Here is a 16607-nt window from a genome sequence, read left to right on the forward strand (position 1 = left end):
GGTATTATAATAAATAAATAAATATAAATAAATAAATATTTTTACTCCGTATGCGTAAGCATACATAGGAGGGGGAAATGAATAGGTTTATTATAGAATAAAGACCTATTTATAGGTCTTTACCTCGGTAAATAAATAGGTGTTATCGGAAGGTCTTCTTGACAGGAAACTTTAGGTGTCCTGGTATTTAAATAATAAATAATTTTGGGTTCCTGCAGGGACCCACTACTTGCTTACCAAGTGGTGGGAAGCGGGAGGGTGAAACCCTCCATTCTCCGGTCTTAAATATAATCTAGTGTTTTGTAAATCCTTAAAAGTATATAGGAGATATCAGTGGTTTGAATATATTAAGGTAAAATTAGTATATTGTAGGTTCGATCGGCTCCTACTATCTTTAATGGGCTGTATAGTTTCCCTATGCTGGGAGATATATTCTCCTCTGTATCGACCCTGATGCGAGCCTTCTACTTCCAAGGAGTAGGAAAGTGCTATTCTACCTGCACGCCGAATGCTTTTCGCCTTCAGCTGGTCTGTTGTTAACCAGTGTACAAAGATTAGACCCGTAACCGAAAGGGGGAGGTGCTCATCGTTGTTAAACTTTTAAAAACTAGGTTTGATGCGTTTGAGACAAAGGATAGAGGCAAGCTGCGTTAACCTAAATCCGCTCAGATACACATAGTGTGGATGTAGTCTGGGGCCCGGACATGGTTTGATTATATGTGGGCGCTGATGCTAAGCTGTCTGAGAATTGACAGTCGTTTCCCTCTTAGTCGAAAGGGTGCGTCCTTTAAAGACTTTGGCTTACTTTAATTAAACAAACACATGGAAAAATTCAATAACAACATTAAAACGCTAGCACCGCGTATAAACACTGCAAATAATGCTACTGTTGGTTTAAATAAACCTACTTTTGGTTTGGATATTAATTTAGGTTTAAGTGCTACTTTTGGTGTAACTTTTGCTTTAAATGCTACTTTAGGTATTGCTACAGTAGGGTTAGTCGCATATGGAACTGGTCAAATTTATATAAATACGATGTTAAATAGTGAAATTGTATTATTTTATATAGCATACTGCAGATTAAGAGGAAGTGTTAACTTCAATCTAAGCCAGACAAATGCTTAAGTTTATAAATATGAATGCTAATCAAAAGAAATTTTACTCTTCTGGGGTGAGCGGAAAAAGTAGTAGCAATACTACTGATAACAATAATAACAATGACAATAGGGATGACAGTATTATATTAAATAATAATTATCGTGATTACTTAAATGTAGAATTTAAAAATGATGTTGCGGTAATGTTGTCAGCTAATACAAAAAAGATGCATAATCATTTAATAGATATATTAGTTTCAATAGGTTTTAAAATAGGAGAAGGAGAATACAAATTTGATTTCTATTATAATGGTTATAGTATAGATAAAATTCTATTACTATATTATGTAGGGGAATCTAGATATATAAAATCAATAGGTAATAATGGTTTTATAAAAGTGTTATCAATCCAATGTACAGTAAACAATAAAAATTATGGATCTAACTTAGTAGAAATTAGTAAGAAATTAGCTAAAAATCTATCTAAAAGAAATAAAGAGGGGGTAAAGATAGGTTATGATACTGATATTTTATTAGTAATAACAAAAATTACAAGTGAGTCAAATATACCAAAAAACACACAAAAAGGTAGTGTTCACTTAAGAAAGAACTCTAGGGATGAGAGTGCTGCGGCTGTACTTAGAGATGCTGCTAAAATAGGCATAAATAGTAGTACTTGGCTCAATAGTAAGGGTGTTGGGCCAGCACCAGCACCAGTAAAAAAAATTTAGGCCGAACGGGAATTTTTTGGCTCTTTCCTTAAGGCAAGCTAGCCCGTACTTTTTTATTATTTAAGAATAAAATAATATATTGAAGCTTTGCCCTAATTTAAAAAAGGGTAAATTAGGGTAAATATAAGTGAAATAAACAAGGAGTAAAGAAACTCGGTTAACAAGATAATAAATTTTAAATGTTTACAATAATACTATCTGTTAACCGAGTTTCCTTTTATCCACCTCGTAGAGGGGTCTCTTATTTTTTTTTTCTTAACCTTTTTTTTTACAAATGCCATAAAATAAATATAATAATATAAAAAAAAGGTTAAGAAAAAAAAATATAGCCAGAGGCATTATATTTTTTTTTCTTGGCCCGAATTTATCATAGATAAATTCGTAACGAAAAAAAAATATTAGGCCGAGACTGGAATTTTTTTTTTCTGAAGCTACCCCCCCCCCGGTAAAAGTATTTATTAGTATATTATGATTAACAGGTATATTTATATATCTATCACTCGTTGACACCAGCGTAGTAATTTAAGGAGAAGACTATATAATATTATGGTTAAAGCCTAAAAAAAGGGACATGTATACAGAAGGTTCTGTAATCTGATTGCAGATCAGACATAAGGGGTTCAATTCCTCCTTGTCTCTATATTTAAGTTAAAAAGGGTTGCTCTCCCTTGAGCGGAGTTGCTCCGCATACTAATTTTTGTCTTGCTAATTTTTTTGTTATTTTATTATATAAAATAACAAAAAAAAAATAATGCGAGAACTTTGTACTTTTTTATTATATGTATTATTTTATTCTATACTAATAAAAAGTACGTGCTTGCCAAAAAATCTTGCTGGCCCAGAAAAATCTATTAAATATATTTATAATATACTTATAAGTATATTTGGAGCTCATTTATAATATATTATTTTATCACCGCCCTAACGAAGTAACCCCTCACCCTTGCTTTATTTTTTTTTCCTAGCAAGATTTTTTTCTTAACCTTTTTTTTTTACCCCTTGGCCCTATATTTTTTTTGTTATTTTATTATATAAAATAACAAAAAAAAATATAAGCCCTCCTTCTTACTTTTTTTATTAATTTATTTTATAAATTAATAAAAAAAGTTAGGGCAAGGGCAAATATAAAATAAATATAATAATATAAATAAAAGGTTAAGAAAAAAAAAATAAGGCTCCCTGGCATAATTTATCGGCCGGCTGATAAATATAATCTGTCTCATAACCCAAAGGAGGCCTTATTTTTTTTTGTAAACTAACTTCTTAAATAATCAAAAAGTTAGTTTACAAAAAAAATTAGTTGCCGGCTCCGCTATGGAAAATAAATAAAAAAAAAGGTTTGCATTACATTAGAGAAAAAAAAATAACAAAAAAAATAAGCGGAGGAATAAAAAAAAATAAAAAAAAACTTAAAAAGGAGCCGGCCGGCCTAATTTTTTTTTTTACTAGTTAAGTTATGGCCTTCTTTTTATTATTTTAAAAGAAGGCCACTAAAAATAATAAAAGAAGGCCTCCTTTGGAGCCGGGCCAGAATCTTGCAGGCCCCCATTAAGAAAAAACTCTTATTAGCTTAATGGTAAAGCAGGATACTTCTAATATCTAGATCCAAGTTCGAGTCTTGGATAAGTATATGTTACTTACTTCTTTAATTTTATTATTAATGTCTAATGCCGTTACTACTAGACGTGATAAATCTATATTATATTCTCGTGTTGCTATAATAATATTATTATATTCAAGTTTATTATGTTACAATGGTCTAAACATATCGTTTTTAGCAAAAGGAATTGGTTTATATGGAGGATTATTTTATGCTAACAGTACTACACAAATTTTCCATCTGTTTGTACTATTGTTAAGTGCATCAATATTAAGCTTAACTGCTTTCTACCCTAGAAAAATTTGATTAGAAAACTACTCTAGTTTTAATCACTTAATTTTTTCTAAATTCTTAAACTATAAAACAAAAATAATAAATAAAATGGGTGAACAATTTAGAATTATAGAATATCCACTTATAATTTTATTTATAGTAAGCGGAGCTTTATTTTTAATGTCAAGTAATGATATAGTTTCAATCTTTTTATCTATAGAGTTACAAAGTTATGGTTTATACTTATTAAGTACGATATATAGAAACTCAGAGTTAGCTACTAGTGGAGGTCTTACATATTTCTTATTAGGAGGTCTATCTTCTTGTTTTATATTATTATCAACTAGTTTATTATATGCTAATTCAGGTACTACTAGCCTAGATAGTTTATATGTAATAACTAGTATATCAGAAACATCTCTTGATAATACAAACATACTATATTGATATAAACCATATTATATACATCTTTCATTACTTATTATGTCAGTTGGATTTTTATTTAAGGTAAGTGCAGCTCCCTTCCATTTCTGAAGCCCTGAACGATGATTTGGGAAATCATCAAAATCACTATTATCATATGTGCGGGGACAACTACCAAATTCCGGGGACGCCCTAGACCTTAAGGTACCAAGCCATGGGCTAAAGCTCATGTGTGGATGAACTAATCACTCATGTACGGTAACAAGCCTTAAGACTTCTGAAAAGAGAGTGGGTTATCGCGGATCTAATTCAGTCACTGGTTTATCGTTTTTGTTAATTTTTGCATATTCTTTTTTTTTTATATTCTTCATTGTCTATTTTCCTGCCCTGCGCTTTAATGCGTTACTTTTCTCAACATATAGTTTATTGGCTATTTTTCTCCTTACCCTTTTGTTTCTATCGTCTAAATCTCTCTTCTACTTCGGCTTTATTAGTAGATGTGAAACACTCCAGAACGACTATACTTCTACCCGACCCCCCTGCAAGCTTGCGGGGGGTTGGGGGGGGTAGGAAAACGCCTCTTTTATAATAGTAGTCCCAAACCCATAGGCGAGTGATTTCGTGGTTATTCTACTAATTCTTCATCGTTTGCACCGTCTTTTCAGCCAGCAAAAGTTTATAGAAATGCTGATCAAGATAAGGCCCTAATACGGCCTCTTCCCTCTTCTCTTCTGTATTGATAGAGATGAGGGAAGTGGGGCCAGAAAATATAGGTAAATGCGGGATATATCGCGGAAAAAATTTAACAAATGCTGGGGAAAAAGCTATATAGGTAGTAGTATTGATCTAGAGAGAATATTGAAATGTTATTATAACATTTATTTCTTAGAATCAGGAATAAAAAAAAAGGAAAAGTTTGATTTATAGTAGTTTGCTGAAGCATGGTTATTCTAACTTTACTTTGGAAATTCTGGAGTATTGTGGACCATCTGAAGCAATTTCTAGGGAGCAATACTACCTGAGTTTGTTTAAACCAGAATATAATATTTTATTAATAGCTGGTTTTCGATTAGGTTCCAAACATTCTGAAGAGGCAAAAGCCAAAATATCTGCTTTTATTTTTTTTTTCGTTACGAATTTATCATAGATAAATTCTAGAAAAAAAAATATAGGCAAAAGGTAACAAAAAGAGTACAGGAGGTAAAGGCCGTATACGAGCAGAAGGAGCAGGAAGTCCTAGTGTACCGGTAGAAGTACTTGATCAGGAAACTGGAGTAAAAGCAATATATTCTTCAATGAGTGAAGTAGGGGAAGCCTTAGGTGTACCCACAGGAAGTATTAGAATGTATTTTTCTCAGCTGAGAAATACCCAGAAGCCTTATAAAGTTTGGGGCGCCCCCCCCTCCTTACATACATATATACATATATGTATGTTAGAGGAGGGGTACCCAAACCACTCCCCCCCCCTTATTTTTTTTTGTACTTTTTATTTAACAAGTATAAAATAAAAGAATACATATAATAAAAAAAGTAGGTTGACAAAAAAAAATTAGGGGGGAGTAGGGAAGATATTTATTAAAAAAATTAGCAGACAACTAAACAAAAAGTTTTCATACCATGACTGTAAAAGAGCAACGAGTAGACGGTAGTTGATACGATAAACCGGAGCAACGAGTATACGGTAGTTGATACTGTAAAAGAGCAACGAGTATACGGTAGGTGATACGATTTATCGTATTTAAGATGTACTCTATTAGGTTTCGAAAGAAACCGTTCAGTAAAAATCCCTTCTAACCAAATTATGCTAAGACGACTTTTTACAAATATAAATAATATTAACAGTAAGACTTGTTCTCTTCTTATTCTACCTTGATTTGTTACAGGGTTCACAGACGCAGAAGGATGTTTCACCATTATTGCGCGTAAATCTCCTAGAAGTAGCGCGGGTTGAAAAATTGAAGCTAATTTTATTATCAATCTTCATAAAAAAGATGTTGAACTCTTAAAGCGTATTCAAGAATTTTTTGGTGGTATTGGGCGTATAAGTAAAGAGAGGAACGGTTGTCGTGATTTTACAGTCAGTTCTTTAGATCAAATTATCACAGGAATTCTCCCTCACTTTGATAAATACCCTTTAATCACTCAGAAGCTTGCGGATTATCTTTTATGGCCTCTTCCCTCATCTCTTCAGTATTGATAGAGATGAGGGAAGTGGGGCCGAGAAGTTGTTATGATGATGAAGCAAGGTAAACATTTAACATCTGAAGGTTTGAAAGCTATTATTAATATTAGAGCTTCAATGAACAGAGGATTGACTCCTGCATTGAAATAAGCTTTCCCTAATTATGTTTCTGTGCCTAGACCTTTAATTGATATACACAAGTTGCTTCCAATCCATTCTTATTGAGTTGCAGGATTTGCTTCTGGTGATGGTTCTTTCTAACCCCCCCCCGCAAGCTTGCGGGGGGGGGGGTAGGTTAAATTAAGAGTTAATAATGCTTATAGTGCAGGGGGTCGTATTGAGTTGGCCTTTGTTCTAACTCAACACTCCCGTGATCTGCCACTTATCAAATATTTAGCTGATTACTTTGGAGCCGTGTGGACAGGCTTATACTTATAAGGATTATGCAGAATTTAAATGTCGTACTTTAAAGGACATATATGAAAAGATCATACCTTTTTTCCTAAAATATCCCTACTCCCCCCCCCTAACCCCACACACATGTGTGTGGGGTAAGGGGGGAGTGGTCCCTTATTTTTTTTTTATTTTTTGTTTTACATTATATAAAATAAATATAATAATATAAATAAAAACAAAAAATAAAAAAAAATATAGCCTAGCTTATATTTTTTTTTGTTATTTTATAAAATAACAAAAAAAATATTAGCCCGGGACTATCCTTGGTGTGAAATCAAAAGATTTCGAAGATTGAGCTAAGGTTGGGGATATTATCAATTCTAAAACTCATCTTACTTCCTCCTCATCACCTCTGCAGTAATGCAGAGGGAGGAGGAGGCCCAGGAAGGGTTTTAACAAATTCAACAGATTAAGGCTGGAATGAATAGAGGTAGAGATAATGTTTAAAAGTTTTATATTATTTAAGTTACGTCCTAATTTTTACTTTTTTTATTTATATACACATATAAATAATGTCTTACCTTGTTATATGTTATCATTGTATAAAGTTGTTAAGCTAATTTGTATGATAAATTTTACTACTAAGGATGTCTATGACGCTATACCTACTATAGTTACAACATTTGTAGCTATTGTTGCTAAAGTATCTATATTTATTTTCTTCTTAGGGTTAGTGCATTATACTAGCAAATCATTATTTTCTTTCAACTATTCATGAACTACTAGTTTATTATTGAGTTCTTTATTATCATTAATAGTGGGGTCAGTACTTGGTGCCTTGTGGAGTGGGAATCCGCCATCAAGCCACAAACTATCAAATTCCGGGGAACCCCTAAAAATTCAAGTACCAAGCTGTAGATGAAAATCTATATGTGGATGAAGTAACTACTCATGTACGGTAACAAGCTTGAAGCCTTCTGAAAAGAACGTGGGCAATCGCGGATCTAAATCAGCAGTATGAGGGCGCAAGCTCTTTATTGCTGTAAAAGAGCAACGAGTAGACGGTAGTTGTATAGGAACTAAAAGTTATGCTTCTAAATTAAGGTATGCTCCTATATTAAGGTATACTCTAACGGGTTTCGAAAGAAACCATACAATCAAAATCCTTTCTAACCAGATATATTTAAATCCTTTGTCGCAAATGACTAAGTTTAATTTTATTGCAAGCCAGCCAAAAGTTCTGTTTTCTACGTCTAGTTCACCTGTTAGTCTTAATTCAAAAAATAATATGCAGGGTAAATTACATCCTGACTTTATAACAGGTTTTACAGATGGGGAAGGGTTTTTCGGTATTTCTATTTCTAAGAATGATAAACTTAAAACAGGATGGCAAATTCAACTTAGGTTTATAATAGGTGTTCATATAAAAGACACATTACTATTAGAACAAAGATTATTTTGGTGTAGGAATTATATTCAAAGATAGATCAGATTATGTTAAATATGGTGTTCAATCTATTAATGATTTAAATATAATAATAAATCACTTTGATAAATATCCATTAAAAACTCAGAAATATGTAGACTATACTCTTTTTAAACAAGTGTTCTATATGATTAAAAACTCAGAACATTTAACTGATCATGGGTTAAGACAGATTGTGTCGATAAAATCCTCTATAAATTGAGGTCTATCTGAGAACTTAGTTTCTGCTTTTCCTACGGCTCTGCCTGTAGATAAAACTAAAATTAATCCAAATATTGCCGACCTATCTTCACATTGATTAGCCGGATTTACTAGTGGAGAAGGAAGTTTTATAGTTACAATCTTTAAATCTAAAACGATTATAGGTTACGCTGTAAGATTAACTTTTCAACTTACACAGCATACTAGGGACGAACAATTACTATTAAGTATAGTCCCGTATTTAGATTGTGGTAAAGTTTACCGTGACAAAGAGGCTTATATATTTAAAGTAACAAAGCTTTCTGATATACACGGGACAATAATTCCTTTTTTCCAAAAATACCCTGTTCTTGGTGTAAAATCTAAGGATTTTGCCGATTGATGTTTGATTGCAAATATGATGGAACAAGGTAAACATTTAACTGAAGAAGGTTTAAAGCAAATACGCTCAATAAAAATAGGTATGAATAAAGGAAGAGATTCAAAATCTCTAATTTAATATATGTGTACGATAAATTTGACAGCCGTGTTGACACAGTTTAGAATAAAAAGATTATATGCTTATAGTACAATTTCACATGTAGGTTTTATACTATTAGCTTTAAGTGTATATAGTATAGAATCAATACAAGCATTTATTTTCTACCTTACTCAATATTCTATCGCTAATCTAAATGCATTTATTATTTTAATCACCATCGGTTATTCATTATATCTTTATACTAATAATAACAATTATGATTTACAAGATAAGAACAACTCACCCATACAACTTATTAGCCAATTAAAAGGATACTTTTACATAAATCCTCTTTTGGCTTTAAGTTTAGCAATAAGTCTTTTTTCATTCGCAGGTATTCCCCCTTTAATGGGATTCTTTGCTAAACAGATGGTGTTCAGTGCTGCCTTAGATAGTGGTTATATATTTATTACTTTAATAGGTATTCTTACTAGTGTGGTAAGTGCAGTTTACTACCTAGCAGTTATAAAACAAATTTTCTTTGAAAAACCTGATCATAAATTAAACTCAGAGTTGAACGATTTAGTCCTTACAGGTAATAGTATTAACCGTGCAGGGTTAATCCAGAAATTTACATATACTGCTGATAATGTAAAATTATCAAGTTCTAACACTATAATAATCTCTATATTAACTCTTATTATTTCATTATTTATATTTGTACCTCAAGAATGATTAAGCATGGCTAATATATTAGCCCTTATTATGTTTAATCCTTAATGACTAGTACTACATTTTTTTTAGTATTTATTCCTATCTTAGCTATTATTCTTTTAGCAGTTAATTTAATTTTCGCGCCACATAGCCCTTATGAAGAAAAATCCTCCGCGTTCGAGTGTGGGTTTCATTCTTTCCAGCAAACTAGATCTCCTTTCAATATTTCTTTTTTTATTTTTGCCTTGCTTTTTTTACTTTTTGATTTAGAAATTCTTTTAATTTATCCATATGTTGTTAGTTCTTATACAAACGGTTCTTATGGGTTAATTATAATGCTTATTTTCTTTGTTATGTTAACTTTAGGTTTCGTATTTGAATTAGGTAAAGGTGCTTTAAAAATTGATAGTAGACAAAATATATCTGTTAATAATAAGAATATTACTAAAACTATATTATACACAAATAATCCTATAAAAACCGTTCAGGGTATAATTCTTATACACAGCGTTGGTCTTATTCAACTAGAAGAAGGTTTACTAAAGCTTCTACAAATAAAACTAATTTAGCAAAATTTGTATTGCTTTTATGTAAGACTTTTAATAAAAGAAATTTGTTAAAAATTGCTATTCTTTTATTTATTGGTTTTGTAGGGAGATGGTTTATTAATGAATTCTTTTCTATTAATGTTTTTAAGGATTATACTAATCATATCTCTATATTTTATTATTTTTTTATGGCTAGTTTATCGGTTTTCATTGATGAATTCCTCAATCTGCTTGATGAACCTAAAATTCCTTTGGGTATAGCTGATTTACCTTCAGGTATTAAGGTTAATAGTGGTAAGGATATCAATACTAGTAAAGGAATTGTTAATTGTATGGATAATTCTACTGGGAATACTGGTGGACAAGGTGGTAATATGAGGTCTTAAAGATATATGGGTGGAGAACCTATGGATATTCCTGAACTTTCTGATGAAGATAAAAGACGTTTGCATCTTTATTTAATTAGAATAAGAGATGGAGAAGATGGTTCAACTAGGTTAAATAGAAGTCGTACGCCAAATTTAAGTCAGATATTAAATGTGATTGAAAAGCGGTCTGGGGCTACTACTAGTCATGATATATCTAAACTACTGTGTAAAGTTATGCACACATGTGGTGGAAGATTGAATTCTAACTTAACAGATAGTGGAGTTGTAAAGTGAAGTCGTGTAGGTGCGGGTCCTAATTCAGAATTTATGAGAATACTAAGAGGGGACTCTTAGGGTGCTAATGTTAATTTTAGCACATCCTCTTAGTATTTATCTCATAACTCTTAGTATTTAGCTCTCCATTCCCTCCAGGGTAGCCGAGCCGAGCCGAGCCGAGCCGAGCCGAGCCGAGCCGAGCCGAGCCGAGCCGAGCCGAGCCGGCTAGACGATTGTTCTGGAGTATGGAAGGGTTAACACGAAAGCACATATAAAAAAAAGGAGATCCTTTTTAGGTTTAAAAACTTTAGGTTTCGTATTTGAATTAGGTCAAGTTGATTTAAAAATAGATAGTAGACAAAATATATCTGTGTATAATAAGAATATTACTAAAACTATATTATACACAAATAATCCTATAAAGAACCGTTCAGGGTATAATTGTTATATAATATTAATATATTTAATATTTATATTTGCCCTTGCCCTAACTTTTTTTATTAATTTATTTTATAAATTAATAAAAAAAGTAAGAAGGAGGGCTTATATTTTTTTTGTTATTTTATAAAATAACAAAAAAAAATATAGGGCCAAGGGGAAAAAAAAGGAGATATCTGTGGTTGGAATATATTAAGGTGTTGATTTAAAGTATATCTTTGTATATTGTAGGTTAGATTCCTACTATCTTCACTCTTCTTCTCGTTTATTTGATTGTTTTTGTTTATTTTTATCTTCCCAGGGCATCCTCACTAAGATCTGTGAGGGTGGGGAGGGTGAATAAAATAAACCAATAAACAATCATTCGAGAAGGAAGAAACTCATTATAATTAACACATCAATTATAAGTAGATCCTTCCTCTGACTATAATATGCTAGTATCAGGTTAGAATGGTACTACCCCGAAAAGAGGAAATTACTTTATTCCACTCTGTTATATGGGGAGTAGTATATCCGTGAAACCAGGTTGTCTATCTAATATCTAATGTGGAACTAACCTAAGCGTAGGGGTAAGCTGAGCTAGGCTAAGCTAAGCTATGAGGCTTGCTCTGATTTATAGGAGGTTTGTTAGGAAACTAGACTAAAAGGGATCAATACCGTCACTGTTTGTGGATACTGGGGAAGTTTGAATGTTAATGAAATCATAGAAAACCCTATTCTCCAGCGGTCTAGAAATAGAAGGACAAAGGGGTGCAAGGTCCTACAAACGAAATCTCGATTTCGTTTCGCTATGTCTAATAAATATAGTGAGAGTCTTTTAAATCGCTTGGCGTTAACTGGATGGCGAGGTACCAGCGCTATATACGGGGAAAGTCAGAATAAATCTAGGGAACTCTCAAATGCTCGGGCAAGGCTGGAGTGCAAGATATACGTATAACCATATAATGGCCCTAGAACGGCAGCATTCTATATAAAAACATGCAAAAATTTTTTTAGTATTAAATACTACTCGTACATCGAGTTTAAACCGTTAAGCTACATTTGGGTTAGTCGCAGTCGCAGTTGGGTTAGTCGCATATGGAATAGGTCAAATATATATAAATACAATATTAAATAGTGAAATTGTATTAGTTTTATAGCATTATACAGAGGGAGTGTATATAATAGAAATAAAAAATGATAAGTAAAAAATTAATAAGTTTTAATGGTGCTACTTTAGCTCCTTTAGGTTTAGTTGGAATTGATAAGGGTAGTTCTATTAAAGTTGGTAGAAGAAGATATAGCAATAACTCAGGGGTACAAGGTAAAAATAGATGATGAGACAAACCATCTAAAGCTATGCCTGCTCCAAGTACTCTTAGAATGCTACATCTAAGTAAATTAGCTACTAGTTCTTCTGAAGCAAGAGAAATGCTTAAATTAATGAATGATATGCCTAAATTAAAAGGTAATAAAAAGATAAAGAAGAATAAAATTTTTAATCTCTAATCATATCCTACTGAATAAAAAAAGTAGAAGGTTAAGTGGGGAGCCGTTTAAATCAGATTCCCAACTATCGGTCTCCTTCTAAAAATTATCTTATTGTAAATAAAAGCTTAATGCAATATCCATCTTTAGATCATGAAATTAAATTTGAGGGTAATAAATATGGGGTTTTCCTAAGAGGAAAACCTGGTTTTGTACCCAATCTATCTTATTTATTAGGTTTATTAGGTGTAGGTTGTTATAATTTAGATTTTTATTTATTAATTAGAAGTGACAAAGATCTTCCTTTATTCTGTACTTTAGAAGAAATGGAGAAATTAGGAGCCTTTTAGAGATGAGTTTGTATTTGAAGAAGTGTTCTGTAAAGGAGGTATCAATAAAATGTTATCGGAAAAAGTTATTATAAATGAATTTAATAAACAAAAAATATGCAAAAGTATATCCTGAAGACTTAACAATATAAAGTTATGTGTTGTTGATGCAAATGATGTAGTTGTTGGTAATATTGATGTAGATTATACAGCTCCAGTAGTGGTAATAATAACAAAAATTGAACCAACAGGTGTTGGTTCTTATAACAAACGTCCTGGTAATCTAATCAGATATATTCCTTCAGGAGGGTTGACTAAAAACACTAAAAAAAACTAAAAAACTAAAAAAACGATATAGTGTTGTTGATGTATTATTAGAGAGTCATAGATTGGGACAGTTAGATAGCCATAAAATAGGGGTAAATAGTATAACATTGCTTTCTAGTCAGAGTAGTGATATATCACCCTTTGGTGGATCTAGTTTTAGAAGTATACACACTAATGTTAGAAGAGGAGGGTGCCCAAATACTTCTAATCTGGGTCCTGCTCCTTCTACTCTAATTAGAAAGCGTTTCCCCCCCCCCGGGGAGAAAAGCTAGCTACTACTTCAATCTAAACTATACAAATGCTTAACAATATATATAACTTTAATAAAAATTAGTACAAATTTTGTAATAAAATATATTCTCTTTTGGATTAATTAATGTGTGGTACACGTTTTTTTTGGATTAATTAACGTGTGGTACAGTTTTTTTTGGATTAATTAACGTGTGGTACAGTTTTTTTTGTAAGAGGGGTAAATTCTTGGATTTTAATCTATGTGGAATAATTATTCACCATTAAAATCTTACTACAGGGATAGTATATCTAAAGGGGGTTTAATCTATGTAGGTATCCTATTAGATAGTAAATCTAAAGGAATAGATATATTATTAATAAAAATCCCTTTATATATGCTATATATAAAGGGATTAATCTATGTAGGTATCCTGTTTGTTAGTAAATCTAAATGAATAGATATTTTATTAATAAAAAAAATCCCTTTATACATATAATGTATAATATATAGATTTAGATCTGCCAACATCTTGTAAAAATAACCATGATACAAGCTGCAAGAATTATTGGTACAGGTCTTGCAACAACTGGTTTAATAGGTGCCGGAGTAGGAATAGGTGTAGTCTTCGGGGCATTAATCTTAGGTGTTGCCAAAAACCCTCGTATGAAAAGCCAACTTTTCTCATACGCTATATTAGGTTTTGCATTTGCTGAAGCTACTGGATTATTTGCTCTTATGATGGCATTCTTATTATTATACGTTGCTTAATAATTTTACAAAGGATTAATTGGTGCGCTTAGAGTTAGTAAGAACAAGTCCTACATATAAACGGAGCGGTGAAGGTTTGCCTTATTTTTTTTTTGTCAACTAACTTTTTTAATTCAATATATTATTTTATTCTTAAATAATAAAAAAGTTAGTTGACAAAAAAAATTACCCTGATGGGTGCCTAACTTTTTTATTATATGTATTATCTATTCTTAGCTTATTAAAAGTTAGTTGTTTTTGTTGTATAAACAACAACCCGGAAAAAAAAATAATGAAGGGGGCTTTTTTTTTATTTTAGGGAAAACCCCGTTAATACTACATTATAGGGCGCTGGGTATAAGCCGTAATTCCGTGAAACATTACTCCCCCCTCTCAGTTGTAGGGTAACCAAACACTGAACAAGCTCCATTTGACACAGGCAGGGTGGAACCTCAAGACTCCCTTAGTATAAAGGACCAACTTCGGTTAGAAGCAGAGAGACCCTAATAATTCTGTATTAACGACAGGAAGGAAAGGTCAGGGTGGGATCCTTGGATCTTTGTACAAATAAAGACCTAGACATAGACCTAATCCCTCTAAAAAGACCCCTCGCTACCTGAAAGAGTGAAGGTAATATAGAAAACCCATGGTCCTAAAGGAATAAAATTTTGGATCCCACCATCCACTGCTATATCTAGTAGGTATAAAGAAGAGAACTCCCAATAAAATAAACTTCGAAGAACTGGGAAGTAAAAGATCCCAGAGATATATGAAATATCAATTAATGAGACTGCATGCCAGCAAACAAAATCCCACAAGGTATTGACGAATGGCACCTGATGAAAAGGTCGGTATCGTTTAGGGTATCGGGCCCCTCAGGGATTAGAAAAAAAAAATCATATAGAGACTTCTTTCCTGTTGTCGCCCCCCTAGCGAAGCAACTACTGCGGGGGGGGTGAGTGTTCTGTTGGATAAAATATATAGGAGGATGTAGTTCAATAGGCAGAACAACTGTATGTGGAACAGTAAGTTCCCTGTTCAAGTCAGGGTGTCCTCCCCTACAAGTTTATGTTGTCTTATTTTTTGTAGCTTTTTCTCTAGTCCCCTTATAATTTGGGGACTTACCCCTAGAGTTATTTAAAGGACCCTAAGAGGGACCTTACCCTCTGCAGGTTCTTTTTTTTTTATAAATATAAAATAAATATAATAAATAAATAAAAAAACCTGCAGAGGTAAGGGGGAAAGCGGAGCCGGCAACTAATTTTTTTTTACTGGTGCTGGCCTTCTTTTTATTCTTTTACCTACGGGGCGCCCCGCCATTTGCTACGCAAATGGCGGGGTGGGGACCCCTAATTTTTTTTTGTACATGTACAAAAAAAAAATAAGGCCCCAGCCACCACTTAAAAAAAAATTTTTTTTTTTCCAGCATTTTTTTTATTATTAGTATTATTTTATTTCTAATATATAAAAAATGCTGGAAAAAAAATTTTTTTTTAGGCGGCCTCCAATTTTTTTTTCTTTTTTTTTTTACAAATATAAAATAAATATAATAAAATAAATATAAATAAATAAAAAAAAAAAGAAAAAAAAAAGGAGGCTTATTTTTAACTATAATAAAATGAAATACCGGTAAAATTAGTTGCCGGCTCCGCACCCTCACCCCCTCTAAAAATAATAAAAAAAAAATAAGGAATGAGTGTTTGAAAAAGCTAAAAAAATAAGAGAAAAAGCAACAAAAAATAAGACACAGGGTCAACAACATAAACTTTTATAAATTTAAGCCAGGATAGTTCAATTGGTTAGAACGTTAATTTCATGCATTAAGAATGAGAATTCGAGTTTCTCTCCTGGCTTATAGTTACAGTACAAAAACATAATTAGTCTTTGCAGACCTTTTCCTCCCCACCTTGTCGATAAGGGGGGGGGAATTGAGTGGTCCCTGCCTCCCTCTGCAAATATGCAGAGATAAAAGGGGAAGGACCTCCTCCCCCCTTCGTAGGAGGATTAGATTTATTTAATAAAGCCTTTAAGGGGGAAGGAGGGCTAAGAAGAATAACAGATAGTATTATTGTAAACATTTAAAATTTATTATCTTGTTAACCGAGTTTCTGTTACCCTTTTCTTAAGCAAGTAGGAAAAGACAACTTTTCTTAATACAAGTAGGAAAAGATAACAAGAAAAACATGTGACTATGTAAGTTTATATATGATTAAATTATATGATTATATTTCTAGAATAAAATTTATTTCTCCACCAAAGCCTTTTAAAGACGTAGATATGCTAAATAGTGGTTTTTTTTTTAACGGGGTCCC

The 16607-nt window shown here is 32.2% G+C and overlaps 2 non-coding genes across 2 annotated transcripts; both read left to right on the top strand.

Moving 5' to 3' along the window:
- Nucleotides 1-3388: 3388 nt before the first annotated feature.
- On the top strand, nt 3389-3460 carry SLS55_010645. Its single transcript has one exon. It is a non-coding gene; the product is annotated as a tRNA-Arg (tRNA).
- Nucleotides 3461-16075: 12615 nt separating this feature from the next.
- SLS55_010646 lies at nt 16076-16148 on the top strand. Its single transcript has one exon. It is a non-coding gene; the product is annotated as a tRNA-Met (tRNA).
- Nucleotides 16149-16607: the final 459 nt, after the last annotated feature.

Source organism: Diplodia seriata (genome assembly GCF_021436955.1).
Source record: "Diplodia seriata strain FDS-637 chromosome Unknown scaffold_14, whole genome shotgun sequence".
In the NCBI taxonomy this organism is placed as follows: domain Eukaryota; kingdom Fungi; phylum Ascomycota; class Dothideomycetes; order Botryosphaeriales; family Botryosphaeriaceae; genus Diplodia; species Diplodia seriata.